The sequence below is a fragment of the Theropithecus gelada genome, chromosome 3 (assembly GCF_003255815.1).
Source record: "Theropithecus gelada isolate Dixy chromosome 3, Tgel_1.0, whole genome shotgun sequence".
NCBI lineage: Eukaryota > Metazoa > Chordata > Mammalia > Primates > Cercopithecidae > Theropithecus > Theropithecus gelada.
Genome location: NC_037670.1, coordinates 24942051 through 24963265, shown reverse-complemented (window position 1 = coordinate 24963265; position 21215 = coordinate 24942051). Strand labels below are relative to the sequence as shown.

General features: G+C 42.3%; 1 protein-coding gene across 2 annotated transcripts in view; it reads right to left on the bottom strand.

Annotated features, from left to right (window-relative positions):
• Window positions 1-18344, bottom strand: part of KCNJ6 (potassium voltage-gated channel subfamily J member 6) — a 304560-nt gene extending 286216 nt beyond the window's left edge. The window contains exon 1 of one of the 2 annotated variants that reach the window (XM_025379782.1): window positions 17783-18344. The gene's annotated coding sequence lies outside the window, so the exon portion shown is untranslated. Of the gene's footprint in view, window positions 1-15067; window positions 15201-17782 lie in introns of those variants that run through there. The other variant, XM_025379783.1, reaches the window with a different exon arrangement.
• Between the last annotated feature and the right edge of the window lie 2871 nt (window positions 18345-21215).

Sequence of the window (21215 nt, the reverse complement as noted above, 5' to 3'; positions counted from 1 at the left end):
GGGGGGGAGGGGGGGGAGAGGAACAAAAACCAGAACAAGAGAAAAAAACCGCCCCAAAAAAAATATAACCATAAAAAAAAAAAAAAAAAAAAAAAAAAAAAAAAAAGCAGTAAATGTGTTACTGTTCTGTTATTGCCCTAGAAGGGCTGTAGGAGGTGGATGGAGTTGCAGACCAGGTTCTGTAGATGTCATGCATCCTGGGCAATAAGAGGTCTTCCCTCTCAGCCTCAGTATTTCCATCTGCAGGTAATAGCAAAGCATTGGATACAGAGGTATTGGAAGAACTGAATTGTTACAATATTTGTGAAATTGTACTTTTTTAAAAGGGAGGCATAGCCAGGAAAAAACATTTCCTTTTCCATTAGTTTAGGTGTAATTTACAGTTGTTTATGATGATGACCATCTCTTTATTTCTTTGTTGCAGCTTTGAATATAGACAAAAGTTTTAAATATCCTGCTTTAACAAGAAAATATTATTCAATGTTTTAAAATAAGAAAGGTTAAAAAGAACTCATATAGTAAAAATGCAAATATTTCCCTCCTTCTCTTAAGAAGTAAAGGCTTTCAACCCTTTAACAAGTGTACTTTTCTCAAGTTTTCAGGGGACAAAATAGCTAAGAAAGGGAGAGATGGCTTTGTCTGTTGAGATACGTGATGTTGAGTTTTTCCCGGGTAACAGTGAGAGGAAGAGATTTTTATCTTTTGTGTATAATCTCAGTAGAAATCATGACATTGCTGTAAATGATATTCTTGCACATGTGAAACTAATAATAGTTTGTGAGCCAAGAGGGAAAAACCAGTTTTGCCCTGAAATACGGCCAAGTTGGACTAGAAAAGCGATTGTTAAGGAAACTGTCCTTAGCTGGATTGTTCTCTTCTCGTTCTCTCTCACTCCCCCTCACTCTGCTTCTTTCTCGCTCTCTTTCTCCAGCTCTTTTCTCTCACCCTCAAGTCTAAAAATTATAACAGTATTTCAAGAAGCCAATACACTACCACAGCTTTGCTGACACTCTTAAAAATCTCTTGTAAAGAACACACCTTTGACCCTCACAGCCAGTGAATGTTAATTGAAGAGTGGACCTTGGTAGTGTCTGGAGAATGCTGAAAAAGACCAGAGGTGGGAAGAGTTCAAGGCCAGATGTCCAAAATGCAGGGCCAGAGTCTCCTAACTCTGACCACAAATCCTGGCTACCTGGTACAACCTAACCTTGTGAACTTGGCTTCCAGTTCCCTACCTACAAAACGGGAAAAAACAGTAAGTTCTCTTCCTTCCTGGGTGCTTGTGAGAACCAACTGGCTTCATGACTGAGACATTATTACTGAAAGCTTGTAGCATATGAGTTCCACCATGCAAAGGTGTTTGCTTGGTGTCTGATGTTAATTCCTCCTTTACAATTTGCCCAGTTCATGTGGCTGAGTGGCTCAGGTGGGCACAGGTTCTGGCAGCTGAGAATGACCTGTCCAGCTTCTTTGAATGTTTTCAGGTCCAATCAGATTGCTTCTGTGGTCAACGGATGAGGGATTACAGGTTCTTCTTTCATTGGGAAATGTTAGAATGTAAATAGGCACAGCCTTTTTGAAGGGGCAATTTAGTGAAATGTAACAAGAGCTTTCAAAAAAGTCCCTACCCTTTTACCCAGCAATTACATGTATAATGCTTTATATTAAAAAGGCATTCTGATATAGTGTGTACAAAGACACAGTGTGTGGGAGATGCTTATACAGCACTGTTTACAAAAACGAAAAAGGGAAAACAATGCAAACGTCCAAATTAAAGGATGTTAAGAATCCACAGTAAGTATGTTTTAGAGTCACTTACAATGCAGGCACCACAACGATAGTCTATATTTAGTTGACCATATTGAGTACCTACTATGTGCAGGACATCAGCTAGGGAAATATCAGTGAAGAAAACAAACAAAAGAACTCTACCCCTAGGAGCTTGCTTTCTATTACAGGAGACAGAAAATAAACAAAGCCAACATGTAATTTGCATGGTGTGTTAGAAGGTAACGCGTACTATGGAGGAAGTTTAATCAGGAAGGAGGAGGTGGCAGCAGAGGTGAAGGATGGGTGCCAGCACAGACTTAAAGGAGGTGGGAATGAAGGCGCTCGCTGAGAAGGGGCAATTCTGGGTGGATTTGGTGGGAGAAAGGCAAATCTGGGGAAAGAACATCCAAGTCAATAGAAGGAGTGAGTTAGGAGGCCTGGACATATGGAGCAAGTATCCATCATGTTAGAGGAACAGCATGAGGCCATCAGCAAGGTGCGTGAAGAGCAGGGAGTGAGACACACAGTAAGAGACAATGAGCCCAAAGAAATCCACAAGTCACTCCTCATTCCTGACTTGGAGAGAAGTTGATAATGAACTATCAAATAACAGTATCAGTCAACAATATATGATGATCCAATTTTAGTTATAAAACATAAGTAAACCCTCCTATTTACGGTATGTGCTATTTTCTCCCCCACTTCTGCCTCCCCCTTCCTTCTCTCCTTCCTTTGTTCAAAACTTTAGCTTATCTGAATTTTCACATTTTCACAGTTTTCTACATTGAACATACTTGTGCAACAAACAAACGGGAAAGGCTCAGGTAAAATAAATTGACAGTATTTTATTGTCTTTGGTCAAGCTGTTTGAGCACAGAATTCACTGATGTTAAAATGTGTTTACTTTTCTGAATGAGCAATAAACACCGTTTGCTTTGCAGAAATGTTAAAACAGTGGAAGAGCTCAAATTGGGAAGTTACTTTAAAGGTGAGTGTTGTCTTAGAGAAAGAGTAGGTTGGTTTCCACAAGTTAGGCCACACCCAAAATACACGTTCTCTGCATTTCTACTGGTGAAAGTTCCCCAAGGTGGATCTGAAAAGTGCCATGTGTATGGAAACCACATGGAAATAGAGGGATAAAGGTGGAGAGCTCCTCCCACCCCCACACATGTATCTACAGACATGTTCAAACTCATCTGTAATCATAAGAGCATTGACCTTGACTTCACTGTAAAATTTTGATGATTGAAAATGTTTCAGGACTGGAGTGTTCCAGATTAATTTTAATTATTTGGATAATTGACTCAACCAGGAATAAACAGAATTTCAAGTTAGAATTTCAAATCCAGTTGTTAAAAATCTTTCTAAAAAGCGAGCTCCCTTCTCTATGTTGGTGAGTGTGCTGTGCTGGACACAGTTCAGTCTTTGATGATATGGGTGCCCTGGGATGTAACTGGGTCATTATTTTATTCTTAAACTTATTTATTTCTCCTTTAAAGCCCTACAAGAGTAGTGTAAGTAGCATATCTGCCTTCTGAAGTAACCCATATGCTTGGCATTAAAAAATTATAAAATCATTAAATTGTTTATTACAGTTTTTCATATCCTCTTAGAAGCAAGGGACAGGAAAACCAGCTTACTAATTTATTGTGTTTTTTTTTTCTTAATTATCCCAATTTTGTAGCTAGAAAACCTGATATAGAGAGAAGTAAAATAACTCATCTAATAGAGTTCAGTGTCTGTCAAAGCTCATCCTATAGAACCACATGACTCCAGGTGAATTCCAATCTCTCAGGCTCCTAGAAAGGAAATATGGTTATATCTAAGGGCATGAGGACTCAGGTTTTGAAGATCTTGAAAGCAACCCAGAAGAACAATGTCAATACAGAAAGACCAGAAATCAGTGACCTGGACTGTGCTCCAATTTTTATATGGCTTAGAGAAGTGAATGTTACTTCCCTTGTCCCATCTGAAACACAAATTTATTCCTTCTCCATCATTTAAATATCACATCTGAGTGACATCTAGAATGGATGTTTTTGCCAGTACAAGTTACTAAGAAAAGAAGAAAGCTCTTTCCCATGTGACATCTCCCCTCTGACCTACATAACAGTATTTTGGTGTTTTATTTCTTGTACAGTGGTTCCTCACTGCATTCATAGAAACGGCTACAATGTGCCTACATGGAATAATAGATTCTGTATTATTTTACCAAAGACAACTATTTTTAATAGTTTTACTAGTTTCTAGTAGCTCTCAGTACACTTTAAGGATTATAGAAATATTATTCAAATATCATATATTGAATGGCCTTTCCATGAAACTCCTTGAAGAGACACATAGGGGATGCAATAATGTATAGTCTGACCCTTGTTGGCAAAGGAGTTTGCATCTGGCAGAGAGGAAAAGTGTACAGGAAGGCACCAGCCCACAGGGTGGCTGCAGAAGAAACCCCACAGACAGTGCCCGTGGTGAGAAGATAAAAGCTCAAGCCTGAGAACATGACTTTGCATTTTGGTGGCATTTTCAAATATCCTTTCAATTGACATCTCAAATTCAATGACCTGGACATCTGACTCAAGAAGTCACCTAGTTTATTGTTTTGATTTCTCTGACATGACAGCATATAAATTACCCTTCCTTCCTTTTAAAACAATTCCAGGGTGTCAGAACCTCTGTTTTTAGCAAGTCCCTCTTGCACATATCTTAAGCCCATTTTTTTTTCCTTTCTCTTTATTAGAAACAATTGTCTGCAATTCCTTTTCAGGTGCTAAGAGCTTCAACGTCCTACTCAGTGTTTTTTCTTTCTTTGCCAACTCAGTGAGATCCCTCTTGTCTTTTCTCATGATATGATTTGGCTGTATCCCCACTCAAATCTCACCTTGAATTGTAATAATCCCCATGTGTCAAGGGTGGGGCCAGGTGGAGATAACTGAACCATGGGGGTAGTTTCCCCCATACTGTTCTCATGGTAGTGAATAAGTCTCATGAGATCTGATGGTTTTGTAAAGGGGAGTTCCCCCACACAAGCTCTCTTGCCTGTCACCATGTAAGATGTGCCTTTGCTCTTCTTTCATCTTCCACCACGATTGTGAGGCCTCCCCAGCCATGTGGAACTGTGAGTCCACTAAACCTCTTTCCTTTATAAATCACCCAGTCTCAGGTATGTCTTTATTAGCAGCATAAGAATGGACTAATACATCATGCAATTGACCATTGTATGGAATCTTGGAGTGCCTTAAGGGGACAGAGTGACTGGATCTGTTTTGTGGTTGGAATATGAAGCATAAATGACTCAGTCAGATTACCAACGTCTGAAACGACATGGGAAGAAGCCAGGACAGACACACAGGGCTCCTCACTGTTTATCACTCTCCATGTATAAGTCTTGCCTTATTTTAGCAATATCAACAGTTCATCTGGAAATTTTAAAAAAATGAAGAAGCAACTTGAGTCCAGATTCTTTACCTGAAGAAAGAAATGAACTACAACAATACTTGCACATTGCAAGGACCCAGGTAGTCAAATGAGGTTATGATTTTTCTCCAGGACACCCAGGGTCTGTCTTTAGTGCTAACAGCCTCCTGACACCTACTTTGTAATAAAAGGACAATTTACTTTGTATTGGTTGAGAGTACCCAAAAAAATCCAGTATTGTTGAATGACTGATCATTTTAAGAAAACCTTATTAATGCAATGAAAATATTGGGGGTGTATTTGAAAATGGCTGGTGGGTTTTAATTAAATTCTCCTATCCCACAACAGTTTTTTGGGTTGCTGAAACCACAATGTCATCCCTTCTATCAGCTGCTCTAAAGTCCAGGTTTCACACTCTTTGTGGGTGGGCTATTGTGAATGACTTCGGTATTGTTTGGGTGATTTATAACCTAGGGATTTTCGGTGAAATATACCTCCTGATGCAGGATCCCACGTTCTAGCTATTATCCCAGCGGCCACGATAACCACTTTATACTTCCCATGAGAGCTGAATCTCACAAAAGACTCAGCCTTGCTAACTTAAAATAAACTCCACTTATGCACATGACAGGAATAGAGAAGACTATCTCAGTGGTGCCAGCCAAATCAACAATTTCCCTGAAAAATAAAGTTCATTGACAGCAAGGTATTTTTGTTCTTTTTTTTTTTTTTTTTTTTGGTATAATTTTGTGGTCTTGAAAAAAATTATCTTCACCTACTTGGAAGTTCTAGACTGACCCACACTTATCACTATACTGAAGTAGTGGGCTGTGCCATAAAGATTATTTGCAGACTAAGGTGGGTTCCACATAAACCCCATTTTATATTTTTACCATAGACTCCTTGTTTTCCTGGGGTCTCCATTCATGCTGCTTGGGAGCCAGGCTAAATTCCCAGTGACTTCTATCAAAGCATAAGTGAGTTTTACTTCATGGGCAGAGAGAAGGTTTGTAGTTTGACAGATATGACTGAATGACTAGGAGATGAACATCAAGTAACATTGTTTTTGCACATGAGAAAAAAAGGAGTCTTGTCTACTGTCTGCTCCAGATCACAAAATAAAATGGTCCCATCATATTCAGGATTAACACATTTCCCATTCACAGCAAATCCCCAAAAACATGCTCTTAAACTCTGCCAGCCAAAACCTTGCACGTGAAAGTGACAATACACCACAGCCCTATCTGGCTGCTGCAGCAGCTCACCTAGCTCTCTGCCCAGCACCGCTATTTATTCACTGGAACAACCTCAACACTCTGCGCCTGGACTGCAGCCACGTGCGCTCCCTCTGGCCCATGCAGCGTGGTGTGAGAGCTTTCTTTGGGCAGAATCCATCATCAGCCTGCTCTCTCGGCTCATGAGTGATTATCTGCTCTCAGCACTACTGATGACACTAAAGCGGGTCCATTTTTCTATTACTTGTTTACTGCTTTGCACATGCTTAGGGTTTCTTGCCTTCTCATCAGTGTCCTAGCTGTGTGTCCTAATCCCAGTATTTAACCCTGTCTTGCTCATGACTGCCAGATTAAAATCCCTGTATTTCCTCCCACTTGCCCCCAATCAAAGCAGTCGCTTCTCCAAGAGCTACGAGCTCATGTACCATGCCAATGTGCGGCGCTCTGATTTCCATGGTGTGGTAGACCATACCCCTGCCTGATCAATCCTCATTGCCCAACATGCCCCATATACGGGTAATGGCAAAACCACAACTACTTTTGCACCAACCTATAGGTGGGTTCCTCATTGGAAAGCCCTCCTTTCTCCTGGGAAAACCTTACTAAGCAACAAAACACTACTCTTCTTCCAAGACTCCTTCACATTTCCCCACATCCCTGGATGTTTTCTGCAGATACCAGCCCTTATTAATGTTCTCCTCCCTCACTTAAAGTCTAGTACCATACTCTTGTGTAATGCTATGCTTCTTTGTGTACATTATTGTTTCATCAATACTCTCATTTTCTAAGTTTAAGGCCTCTGGGAAGTGAAATCAGGACTTTTTTTTTTTCCCATGTCCCCTTGTCTTCTTTAGATAGTAGGTACTTAGCAGAGATTTGCTGACTGACTAACCCAAGAAGCTAAGACAATTCTGGACATAGCTATGAAAGGCCAGTTTCTGGCAATATGAAGGTGGTCAGGAGATGTTTTGAATGAAAGTAAATGTTATATAATTATTCCTCACTTGACTGCATGAAGGTCTGCTGTGATAAGCCCTCTATTCAATTTTCTTAATATGGGTTTTCTCAAGAGTACAACATTCTTATTCACTGATAGTGTCTTTTATTTAAAGGATAATAAATGAGACTACTAATTTTGAAAAGAACAAAGAAACTTCAGGATGGATTAACTATAATTCCAAAATACTAAGCAGTTTATTTAAATAACCTGCAGAACAGAGAATCCAGTCCTTGCTTTGTGCTCATAATCTTTGCAACTTAGTGTGATCATGCATATTTTTTCTGATGGACCAAAAGCTTTTTGTTTTTGCTTTTCCCCCGCACCTAGACATTGAGTCCAGGTTAAATCTGCCTTGGCAGTGGGCTTTCTGGCATTCCATCTCTAGTTGCAACTCTGCATGGCTCTTGCATGAGCATGCACTCAGAGGTCTTTATTGTGGGAAGAAGGCTGTGAGAAGGGGCATTGTGTCTGGGTTCCTCCTTAAAGCAGATCTGAGGGACACCTAAGCCAGTAGCTCCCACCCTTTAGAATGCATCAGAATCCCTGGAGGGGATAGGCAGATGATTGGCCCTGTCCTCAGGGTTCCTGATCCAGTAGATTGGGGGTAGGTTTGAGAATTTGCATTTGTAGCCAGCTTCCTGGTGATGCTGCTGCTGGTTCAAGGACACACTTTGGGAACCACTGACCTCAGCTGATTTTCATCAGCTCTGATGCCTCCTTTTGCCCACAGAGACCCCCACCTGTGGTCAGTCAAGGTGACATGTGAAGTGTGGGCTTGGGCCCAACACTCCTTGAGTGCTGATAAAAAAAAAAAAAAAAAAAAAAAAAAAGGGCCACCGCCTAATTCGGCCTTTCTTCCAATGAAAGAATCCCTCTTATGACAACACATAATGTCATAGGTTCTTTATTTGCCCTCCTCTTTCTGCCCTCTCTTTATATGCTTTACTGCTGTGGGCCTAGCCACCCCAGGAGGGCTAATGAAAATTCAAGAGGGTGAATATGTTTAGGGTATTCAGTGGGGAGACCTTGGTAGACAGCTGAAGAGGAAGGAATCTACCCCTTCTTTGCCATTATTGAAACTGGATTTCTTGAGAGTAGGAATTACATGTTAGTAGCACTATATTTTACATGTTAGAGACGTCTAAGAATCTGAAGTGTGCTCTGCCTAACTTGTCATAGAGTCTTGGCTCTGAAAAGACTGTAAGGTGATGCAAAAGCCTCCAAAGAGATTTCGTTCCCTGTCTTTTGACTGAAGGTAGCTTGTTGACAACATAAAGCAAGGGTAAAGCTTTTCCATGAGCAGTGGGTCCTGTACCCTGCCTCTTCTCGGTCATGTGATCACTGCATTCCAGACCTACTCTCATAGACCACAAGGTTCATGTAGGGACTGAGATGTCATTTTTGTTAAATGTGATTCATTTCTTTTATAGAGAAATGATGGCTCCCTAAGTCAAAGCAATGGCCCCATAGAGTGGTGAGGTCCAGTCTGATTTGCGGACTGAGGCTGAAGGGCACTGTTTCTCTCACAGCCATTAGAAGTGCTCCGTGTTGGCAGAGACTTTGAAATACGTGAACTCCAACCCCAGTTCCTAGCTTTCTCAGCTTCTTTATGTTCTAGTGACAAAGAATTCAGAACTGTGAAAACGCAGAGAAGACCGATCATATTCCCTCTGTCCCGCTCTGACTACTGAAAATGCTTTCTTATGTTGAACCAAAATATGTCACTTTGTAGCTTCTACTGCTGGGCCCCACTTTTATCCCTGAGAGCCCAGCAGAACAATTATAATCTTTCCTTCATCTTCAAATAGCAAGATGCTTGAAAACAACTATCATGGCTCCTCCTCCACATATTCTCCAGGGAAAACACCCCTAATTCTTTCATCTACTCTAATATTACACAGTTTGGACTCACCTACTGTCCTGCCTATTTCCTTCTGCACATAGATTGTTGGATTACATCCCTTTTAAATTGAAATGATTGAATGTGGCAGTGAAATAAATCCTCTCCTCAAAAACATTCTCTTCATTAAACAGAAGTTCCACTAGGAGACATTATTTACTTTGGAATGGCAAGATATTTGAAGAAGTCAAGAGTTTTCTAATCCGGTATTACTGCCCCATGGAAGGATTAACATGCATTACTGGTATTTACTATTTCAGTTTCCTAATGTTTTCCCCTGCATGAGTGTAGGTGGCTGTGATATCTGAGTTAGGGAAATGGAAACGATGTAAGAGAACTAGAAGCATTATGGATCACCACCCTGTTTCTTCTGGTTCTTCCTCTCATAGTCTTCTCATACATTTCTCCCTGACATTTCTCTTTTCCAGGTTGTAAGTTTGGCATTAAAGCTGTTCTTTTGCTTCTAGTGAAAAGGTATGGAAGTCAGTTTCCAACTTTTCTCCTTGAGGGAAGCAGAGGTTCTCAAACACTACTTACAAATTACATGGTCTATTTTCAGGAGAACAATGACTATTAGTAGATTAATTCAACCTAAACTTACAGCATGTGTCTAACCTATAGACATTTATGTGATTTAAAACAAAATGCAAATTGCTAGTCAACAGCAAGTGCCAGATATTAGAAGACAGCATCTAATTCTTCAGCATTCTTAGACACAATGTGGGTGTAATTGTCAGCATTAGAACATCGCTTTTGAGCATGGGTTGTGAAGTTGGCTTTTCTCCTTTGTGTCTACTTTAACAGATCAGCTAACAGAAATCAAACAATATATATTTGCATCTCTTTTGTTAAGAACCATCTACACCTACTCCAAAAGTCAAAATATCCCAACTAATTTGTTTTAACAAATACACCACTAAAGAATGATTCAAGGGCACCAGGAAATATTATCTCTACCAGGAATCTTTTCACCATGGGGACAAATCATTTCCTCTGCCTTACTATATTCCTGATTTACATTAGCTGTATTTCTTTGTTGCCAGACATTTATATTGGGCATGCATACCAAAGACTCCAGTGTGTTCACCCTACCAGTTTCCCCTCCTCCTGGATATAGAGCTGAACTACAATTTGCAGCTACTCTTGCAGTTAGGTATGACCATAGAATATGAATAGGAGTGATATACATTACTTCCAGGCCCGGATCATTAAAATCTTCTACATAATCATCTACTCTCCCTCTTCCCTTGTCTGCTAGTTGGATATCACCACTCAGGAGATATTAGAAGCCATGTGCTAAAGACGACAAAGTGTCCACAGCCTGGGTCCTTGTATGGCATCAACCAAATAGATTTATGTGAATGACAGAACTCTTCTATTTTGCTAAATTAGTGAGATTTAGAAATTTTCTGTTTCAAGAGCTTTCTAATTAATATAGTATTCACAGACTCATCAAGAACTGAAGTTATTGCCACATTGCAATAAATGAATAACAACATCTGCTATTTATAAAGTGCCTACTTTGTGCTGGACATTGTACTAAGAACTTTTTTTTGGAGACGGAGTCTGGAGTGCAGTGGTGTGATCTCAGCTCACTGCAACATCTGCCTCCCAGGTTCAAGCAATTCTTGTGCCTCAGCCTCCTGAGTAGCTGGGACTATAGGCATGCACCACCACACCTGGCTGATTTTTGTATTTTTAGTAGAGATGGGGTTTTGTCACATTGGCCAGGCTGGTCTCAAGTTATCTCCTGGCCTCAAGTGATCCACCCACCTTGGCCTCCCAAAGTGCTGGGATTATGGGCATAAGCCACTGCTCCCGGCGTGTGCTAAGAACTTTATTTACATTATCACGTGAATCCTCATAACATTTCTATTGTTATGAAATGTTACTCTTGTTACTATTACTCTTATTGTTATTATTTTATGATAACATAAAATATTATGTTACTCTTATTGTTTACTATTACTCTTTATTTTTTTGAGACGGAGTCTCGCTCTGTCGCCCAGGCTGGAGTGCAGTGGCCGAATCTCAGCTCACTGCAAGCTCCGCCTCCCGGGTTCACGCCATTCTCCTGCCTCAGCCTCGTGAGTAGCTGGGACTACAGGCGCCCGCCACCACGCCCGGCTAGTTTTTTGTATTTTTTAGTAGAGACGGGGTTTCACCGTGTTAGCCAGGATGGTCTCGATCTCCTGACCTCGTGATCCACCCATCTCGGCCTCCCAAAGTGCTGGGATTACAGGCTTGAGCCACCATGCCCGGCCTACTAATACTCTTATTGTTGTTATTTTATGATAGGGAAACCAAGGCATAAAGTTGATTAAGATCACACAGTTAGCATAGTGGATTACATAATTGCCTCCAATTGTTCTCTTCCCTCCCTGAAAGATTAGGTATCTCCACCTGTTGCTGCATGGCTTGCAGTGCTTCACTGTGGGAGAAATATACATCTCCTTCCCACTGATCATTGGCACTGGTGTGACATGCGAATTGTCTGACCAATGGAATGTGAGTGGATAACTTGTGCCATATGTGAGCAGAAATGTTAAGGGCCATTGCTTAACTTGGGAGTCTCCTTTTCCTCTGATACTGGGATGGAGCGTTCCAGACCAGATCGATTCTTGATCTTGAATTCCAGAATGAAGAAGACACAGGGGGCAGAACCACAGCTGACCAGCAGAGGCACAGAGCTCCAGGGAATAATACGCCTTTGTTTTGTAAGCCACTGAGATGCTGGGGTTGCCGTTACTGCACCAAACTTAGCAAATACCGACAGATACACCTAGACCTTGATGCAGATTCAGTTAGTGAGAAACATCAGAGCCTGTGGTCTTAATCACAGAGCAATATGGCCTACCAAGCACGTTGTCAAACTTGTACAAGTTCTTGCTAGATGATACAAGAGGAATTTAGAGCATCACTAAAAAAATCAATGGATAAGAAAAAAGTAGATGTCTGTAAGTTTAAAGAGGAAACTGCCACAGTATTTAAACTTAATTTATAGATATGTCTCTCACATTGTATATACTACCTTCAGATTTAGTCCACCAGAACAGTTGTTGGCAAGAACATAGATCTTTTTAGCTACCAATGCACTTTCTGGTTCCTTTTGTAAGGATTTCATATCGGAAACCACATCTCTGTGACTGGGAATAAGATCAGTGATGCACGTTAGCCAAAATCTGTTCACTAAAAGAATCACCAGTACTGAATGATTCCTGGTCCTAAGCACAGCCATACAGAAAAAAATGATAAACATGAGACTCAAGGAGAGAATGGGTTTAATCGGACTTGGATACGTTTGTATAGACATAAATTAAAAAGTCACTTGGTTAAAATTTAGGATTAATTTTACACATTGTAATTGGGAAAATTGATCGATGGCCTTACTGCATTCCATATAAAATACAGATCTGAATGACCATTCAAACATTGCACCCTGCACAAAATCATTCTCTGAGGTTTGTGTAAACAATAATTCAATTTGGTAACAAATAAATAAATGAATATTTCCAATTGATTAGCAGGTGTGGTTAGATCAAAGCCACAGTTTAGAGAGGATACAGACTATTCTTTTAATGATGAGACTGCTCTTTGAGAAAAATAAATTCACTATTATTTAAAGTTATTAAAATGATAGCAAGTATATGTATATTCTAGTCCTTTGCCAGAGGAAATTCAGAATACCATTAGAGCATTAACTGCAATTGTGATTATCTCTTCTTTTTACTGGAGCCTAATTATTTCTAGAAATAATTATTTAAAATGCATTTTAAAATGTATTTTTATCCTAAACAGCTACATTTTAATTTTCTATCTCTCCAAACACTTTTACTACAATTAAAAAGAAAACTCTAATTCAACAAAAGTGTTTTGATGATTTTTCAACTTAACTGCCAATTTCCCCCTTACTGGTATTACCAAATTTAATAATTTTGTAAAACTCCAGAATGAAGCAATACTTAAATGTCAATTATTGAAGATAAAGTGAAGAAACAATAAATGCCATCTCAATAAGCTATACATCCAAATTAACTGAATTTAAACATCTTAATTCCACCAAACTTGAAGTTCTAATACAATGAACTTAGAAAAACCAACCTTACTTTGAAAAGTATTATCACTTTAAAGCTGGTAGCAATAAGGAACTGCCTTTTCCCCTCACTTTCTTCCTTCCTCCTACTCTGCCTATCTCTGGTCCATTTCCATTTCCATATTACTTACATATCATTTGATAAAGGAAGAACTGGTGAAAAAGAGAAGAGCTTCATTCACCTTATCTGCCTGCCTTTCCATGAAGAGGGTTTATCTTGTTTTCATTAAGGTTTACGTGGTCAACACTAAACCTTTGAGGACAGCACATTTTCTACCCGCGAAAATCCGTGAATGGGGTTAAGACTCCATAAGGGTATTTTATTTTTAATCTCCAGTGAATTTTTTTCTATCACTTCTTAAATAACTATTGTAATTTTTTTCCCCTATAAAGTAGAGGTAGACTGAGATGATAGGGAGGAATACGAGACTGAATTAAAAGTCCTTCTATGTTCTCAAGGGAAACAGTTCATGTAAGTCCTCTGTATTAAAGACCTGTGTCACACAAAGGAAAACACCACATACCAATGTTTAGACAATACCTAGATGAGGTAACTATTGTTTAGGCAATACCTAGGTGAGGTATCAAAATGATTTTTTTTAAATAGCAAAATGCAACCAAGTAAATGGGGGCGAATTTTCACAATTTGCTCTCCTTAACAAATCTTATTTGAAATGAGTAAACCAATTATTTTTGAGTATGCTATTGACTGCAAAGGGCATAGTGACACTTTGTTCATCAATAGGAAGAAAGCAAGTCATAGTTCGGTGCATAAGAACTGAATATGTGAGCATGGAATCTAACAGAAGTAAAGATTATTGACTGAGTAATTTCATATACCTAGATTATTGACACCACCCCCCTTTTTTAATTTATAAGAGAAATTGAACTTTAGAACTCAGAAATACTTTGTTTATCTAACAGTCTATATTCTTGTATAGCTTCATCCTCATAATGAATGTCTACTTCCCTTCTGCTGATAATATCAGACGGAACAAAGCCCAGGGAACAGCTGCTTTGTTTAATACTCCATGCATCACTTCTTCTGTCTACTTTAGGTAGCAACCCTTTCATCAACCAAATTACGGATAAACTTGCCAATACCTATCAGGAACTGAAATGTAAGAAATAGTGTAATAACTCATCCTTTTGCTTAGGTTTGAAATAGATTGCTCTGTCTTCACTAGCAATCATTTGAAAAGACTGGAAGGTATAAACACACGGCTTTAACCACATCCTGAGTGCTCAGCATGCAATATCTTTAGAAACAACATGTCACACTTGGAAAGCCCAGCAAGGAAAACCAGGATCATATCTTGTTTACCATTAAAAATAACAAACCAGAACCAACTCAAGACCTCATACACGAGTGCATCCACAAAACAGGAAAGCAGCCAGGGATACTGGTGAAGAATTATCAACATTTCCAACCAGTTGCCAAACCTTGCCTGGACTCTGCAATTCAAATTGTACCTTGTAACACCTGGATGGCAATCTTACAGGCATTCCATATAAAATATGACTGTCACCTTCCTGTTATTTTTCCTCTTCATATCAGTACAGTGGTGTGGTGGGGGACCTACTACAAAGGATGAGAGCAGGACAAAGACCAGCTTCCAGTAAAGTGAGAGCAGAGGGCTTGATGGACTTACCTGTTTTCCCTGTAGGAATGTTGAAATGGAACTGGAATGGTAATAAATCCTCCCCTCCTGCAGTTTCTTCCTTGTTTGTATTAAGAGAAGTGACTCCTTTCGGTTTCTCGGTTTCTTATGCCTGCAACCTAGGAAATGTAGCCACCTTGCTCACACACAGGCTTGAAGATGTGATCACTGGCTCTCATCTTGCTAACACACTCTCTCTCCTTTTTGGGAGCTCACCAGTGTCGTTTTGATTTCTTCCAGGTCTAGACTGAGAGGAAACTATTTCTCCACCCTCTTGAGTCCTAGGACCCTTAGAAAGAACTTGGTTGGGCCGGACACGGTGGCTCACGCCTGTAATCCCAGCACTCTGGGAGGCTGAGGCAGGCGGATCACAAGGTCAGGAGTTCGAGACCAGCCTGACCAACATAGTGAAACCCCATCTCTACTAAAAATACAAAAGTTAGCTGGGCGTGGTGGTGTGCGCCTGTAATCCCAGCTACTCAGGAGGCTGAGGCAGGAGAATTGCTTGAAACCAGGGGGCGGAGTTTGCAGTTAGCCAAGATAGAGCCACCGCACTCTAGCCTGGGTGACAGAGCGAGACTCCATCTCAAAAAAAAAAAAAAAAAAAAAGAAAAGAAAGCACGAACGAACAAGCGAACTTGGTTGGCTGGCCTCTCGCTGACCAGGGTGCTTCCACAGCTCCCTTCTGCCATCTATGCCCAACAAAAAGTTAAAGAGAGAAGCATGAGAGGGCAAGGGATGCCTGCTTTTGAAAGCCAAAGGGACTCAGCTGAAACTAGCAACCCTCGTCAGGGACGGATCACAGTGTGTGTGAGAGTGTGTGTGTGTGTGTCCGTCTGTCTGTCTGTGTCTGTGTCTGTCTGTGAGCGCGCACGTCCTTTTTCTCCCCCTGAGGACGGAATCCTGTCTCCACTCTCAGTTCAGCTCAGGTCTTTCCCTGTCCCAGTGTTCTTGATCCTGAATAGTTTCCCCGATGCACCGCCATGCATAAAATGGATGATTTGCAAGCTTCTTTGCCTCACGTAATTCCGTGGGTAATTTGATATCCAGATTCTGCACGAGCCAAAGACTCGTTTCTTTATAGAAAGTGATTGACCTCCAGCGACCAAGAAGTGGGTACCGTTCGCTGGGGGCTGCAGACCGGTGAGGCTGCACCCGCGGCTCCTGGGCTCTGGCCTTGGTGCTGAATCCGGAACCCGCTCGGGAACCACCACCTCGGCGGCCCCCGGGCAACTTACGGAAGGTTTGAGGGACACCGACCAGCTCTGGGCGCCCTCTCGAGCGTCGCCGTCAGGGAGTTGGGCACAACTGATGCCCTGGGACCCGCCACAGGGCACGCGGCTGGCTTATTCCCTTGCCTGGAGCCGGGAAAGTTTTGTCCAATTTTTTTCCCCTGTAACTGGAGCTGCGGTCTTCCCTCCCACCTGGGTCGCCATGGAGACTCGAGCTCTTTCTCTTTCTCCAGGCAAAATGGGCGAAGCTCAGTTAGCTCAGCCCTGACTGTAGCAAGCCCTTTTTTCTCCCTAAGCAGTTCCTGGACATCACCCTTCTCCGGTTTTTTTCAGCAAAAGAAAGGCAGGCAAGGAACAGGGCTAGCAGGATGTGGCATTGCCCCCGGTACCGTGGGGCTCCCCGGGACCGACAGACTTTGGATAACAGCAGTTGGGAAACACTCTAAACATATAATACATCTCCAACTCCCAAACACTGGAGTTGTGGTGTTTTGTTTTGTTTTTTTCTTTTCCTTTTTTTTTTTTTTTTTTTTTGGAGGCGGAATTCTTTGGAAAATTCTGGTATTTTGTTTTTCCACTAACCTCACCCTATCTCTGTGGCTGTTTCTATTAAGATATATTTTTCCCCTGAGAATCTCTCCATATTGCACCTAGTACAACAGATGTACCTGTGGATCCACTGGGCTTTTATTGGGTTTTGGGAATACTGATGTTATTTCACTTAAAAACTAATCCAAGCTTAATGTCTTGATGAAAATGAAAATATATCCACAGGGAAGCAAATATCCACAGCCACCCAGTCCCCTATATGCCACACACATCTCATTTTATCTAAAGCGTCTTTTCTTCCCTTCCAATTACAAAATAATTCAGTTTACTCCTAGGGAGATCTTCCTATTCACTTCGATATGTGATTCATATCACATCTTCGGTTTTACGGATAGAGAACAGTTAGGAGTTACAGTATTCTGTTTCCCATTCTCCGCATGTTTGTCCCCAACCCTCACTTTTCCTCCCTCTCGTGTTGTCTCCTCTCCATGCAAAGCAGAAGAAGAAGACTGCCTTCCACAAAGACAATGGGCTTTTCCCAACTGTAAATGACTACACCACAAGCCGCCCCTGCCAGTTAATCAGTGCATTTCGTCTTTGCCAGCGGATGTTGAAATGATGTCTGCAATAACTGACTGGGTTTCTGCGAGCCCAAGGATGCAGACCCCTCCTCCCCCCGCCCCCCGTGCGAGTTTCAGTCGCTAATGAAAACCGTATGAAACAGATTCCCCTTCTGTTATGTAACCGGCTTCTCCCTCGCCTTTCGGCTGACTTGGGTACAATGTTTCTCATGAGAGTGGAGATGCCTGGGGCGACGGCGGAGCTGGGGAAGGGGACGCGGGGAAGCGGGGACCCGAGAGCACGGAACGCCTCGCCCAGGTGGACGCCAGCTCCTCGCCTGCGATCAGTTCAGCGCACCGCTTACCTGGCTGCGGACGGGGTGGCTTCACTCAATCATGATCTCCTCTCTCGAAACGGAGCAAGACTGAACAATTCACTACACGACGGATGGCGAGGGAAGGAAATGCAAAAAAGAAAAGGAAAAGAAAAAAACTGGAATCAGGTGGTCAAATTTCACATCAGCCCCGAGAGGCTGTTAGGAGACTCCATTCTGCTCGCAGCTGCTCCTGCTCCAGGTCCGGCTTCCCGGCGCCCGCGGGTCTCCACCCCTCCGCCCGCCCAGCCTCTCCAGCCAGGTGCAGCCGTCTCCGGACTGGCTCCCTCCGGCCGAGCGCGGAGAGCAGGGCTGGGCACCGGGGCCAAAGGAGGGGCGGAGGGGCACGCGTTTGGGCAGGGACGGGGGAGGGAGACTGGGTGGAATGAAACGGGGAAAGATAAGAGTGGCAGAAGTAAAAAAAAATCCCCGGTTAGGAGAAAAGTGATGGACCACGCAGAGAGACGTCATGAAATCCGCAGATTCAATGAATGCTACTCAATTCCAGCCGACTGGCTCAACCCCGCTGGCAGCGCACGAAGCGACGCGGCTCCAAGATAAAAGCGAGCGCAGCGCCGCGTGCTGGGGAAAAGGCCGCACAGCGCCGGCGCGGTCCGGGAGGAAGGGGCGGGGGCGGGCAGGACAGAGCCACAGACCCAGAGACGCCCACCCCGCCGCCCACACCCGCTAGCGTCTCAGTGCGCCGAGGACCGGGCTTGGTGGGGGTGGGCTAGGCACAAACCAACAAGCATCCCCCTCCAACACGACACTGGAAACGTGGGTGCTCCATGCTGGGGGAATCTTTTGGGTTTCGGCTCCCGACCCCCCAGTCCCCACCTTTCTCCCCGTGCCACTAAGTAAGTTATTGCCGGAGACACGCCTGGAAAGCAGGAAAGAGCCGAAGCTCGGGGAGCAGTTTTGTCTGCTGGTTGTAGGGGCTTGGCTTTTAGGGTTTTGTGAGATAAGGAAAAAGAGGCTCTGGGCACTGCCTCCCACCAGGATGAAATCCGTGAGAGGCAGCCCCGGCGCGGGAGCCGGAGCCTGCACGGCCCGGAGGGGGCGCAGCGAGCAGCCGGGACGGAGAGGAGGGGCCGTATCCCTGGGCTTTGCTTGTACCTGGTGGCGCCCCAGCCTGCTGCCCCATCCAGTCCCTTCTGTCCTGTCCACCGCAACTGGGACCTGGTCCCGGCTGCGGCATCATCACCCCACCTTTATATGGTGTCTCTGGGGTCACTGGAGACAAAGAATAGCCTCTTCCAAGAATGACCCGGGCTGCCTTCAAAGTTGAATTTGTCAGGATAAGCCCCTTAGACAAAGGTCTACTCCACTCTTTGAATCTAACTCGCTTTGTGCTGTTATTCCAGGGGCCCTTCATAGTGCTGCCCTCTTGCACCCTCTTTTTTTCTTATGGTCATCAAAAACAATGGTTCTACATTTCCAAAGCTTTCCCACAAACTGCTTCTACCTATGAACAGACCTCTCTTTTATGCTATCTTTTTCCTAGGGATGAATGGATTGACAAATTGTAAGAGCAGCAAATACCATTGGCTAGTAATTTTATAATGGCCCTTTCAATAACTGGCTATTCTTGTGCTGCTTTATGAAGTGGCTTTCCTTCCACAAGGCACAGAACCTCTACCTCAAAGAACGTGACCTTATTTTAGAGAGAACGCTTATGGAAATCTCTTATTTCCAAGATTATTTTATTCTACATACATACATTTTAATTACCTAGCAATTCAGGTCCCTCCAAGAATGTTGCCTGCCCTCTAAAAATGACTGTAATATGGAGAGGTGTTTGTGTCAGTTTGCATCCAAAGTCATGTACAAGTCAACCTTACACACAGCCTGTGAGCTTGTATTTGCTGTTGATTTTCCCTAAGAGGTTGTAATCTGACTTGCTATTACTTCTGAGTCATATATCCCATATACAGAAGATATGAGTATGTGTAATATGTGTAGTATGTGTAATACGTGCTCCACAGTGCCTGCTGGATCTAGTGATAGTGTTAGAAATAAAGAACAACAGAACCAAACAATCCCTGAGAGACCAGGAATACAAATGCAAGATGCAGGATTTCGGTGGACACAGCCTTAGAACATTAAAAGAACAACCCATATTGACTATAGTTGTGTAAAGGGCATTCTGTTTAATCTGTGAACCTGCTATAGGTATGCCTGCTAATTTTGATGATATATACTTTTACCAGTAGAATGATTTCACAAAGTATCTTTCTTACAAGATACTAGACTAAATAAGAAAGTCAAGAATTGGAAGTAACCTATTTGTCCCCTTCAAATACTTTGAAAACTCCCCTAACTTGAAACAGCTGCCAGGGTGTTGTGGGCAACAGCACTTTGTGAATGGAATAAGAGCGTGTGTTGAATGAGATGGATCCCATTAGCATGGCCTGGGATTTGATTAACGCCAGAGACAAGAGCAATTGGCTTAACTGAATTCATTCATTTATTCCCTAGAGTTCAGATAAAGTGATCTGCACGGGTGTAACTAAGAGCCTACAGCCACATCTGAAAATCAGGCGAGTTGTGCTTCAGAGCTGCAAATTGTGGCTCCTCTGAGCTCCTGAGAGTCCAGTCTCTCAAACTACATTGTGTTTAGCTTGTCTGAAATCTCACTTATATATCTATTTTATGATTTCAGGTGAAGGCAAAGCCTGGGGGAGATCTTTCAGTACTGCAAAGCTCACATAGTGACTTTTATAATTGATTGATTATATCATACAGATGAGACTGGTTTGTCTCCCGTATATAAAGCTGTAATGGAGGATTATTAGCTAGTAAAATTAACAAACTGAATTATCTTGACAGGTGTCATTTGTTTGGGTAATCTTGTTTGTCTCCATCATTGATTGCGGCAATTTATAAACCGTTCTATCTTCTTGGCCCATGGGTAGATCTGGCCTTGCCTTGGACAGCTGAAACCAGAACTAAGATAGTTGGGGGTTTTTGGTCCCCACCCTTGGGCCAGTACTTGTTTTAGATTTAAGACCGTAGCTGTTGTGGGTCTGTTAAGGGACCGAGTTCTTCCATTTCACTCCCCTGCCTGCTTTCTCCACAAAAACCCCCACCACAGAAAAACAACATATTTAAAATGCAGAGATGGGAATATAAATTTAAAAAAATTTATTTTGTCTATAAAAGGACATCTTAAAGAGTATCAAGAGATAAGTGTTAAAATTATTCTGTTTTACATTTCTACTTCCAATGTACTGAATGTGATATAGGAGTTAAGAAGCAATTACTTAGGCAGATAGTAAGGATATGGGAGTCCTTGGTAAGGCTTTTCTTTTTCATTAAAAGCAGCCCCAGCTAATTTTCTAACAGAGCAGCCTGCAAGCTGGGAGCTTGCACAGGTGAATGCTGGCAGGAACTAAGCACTAAAGATATTCAAGATGGCGGTCCC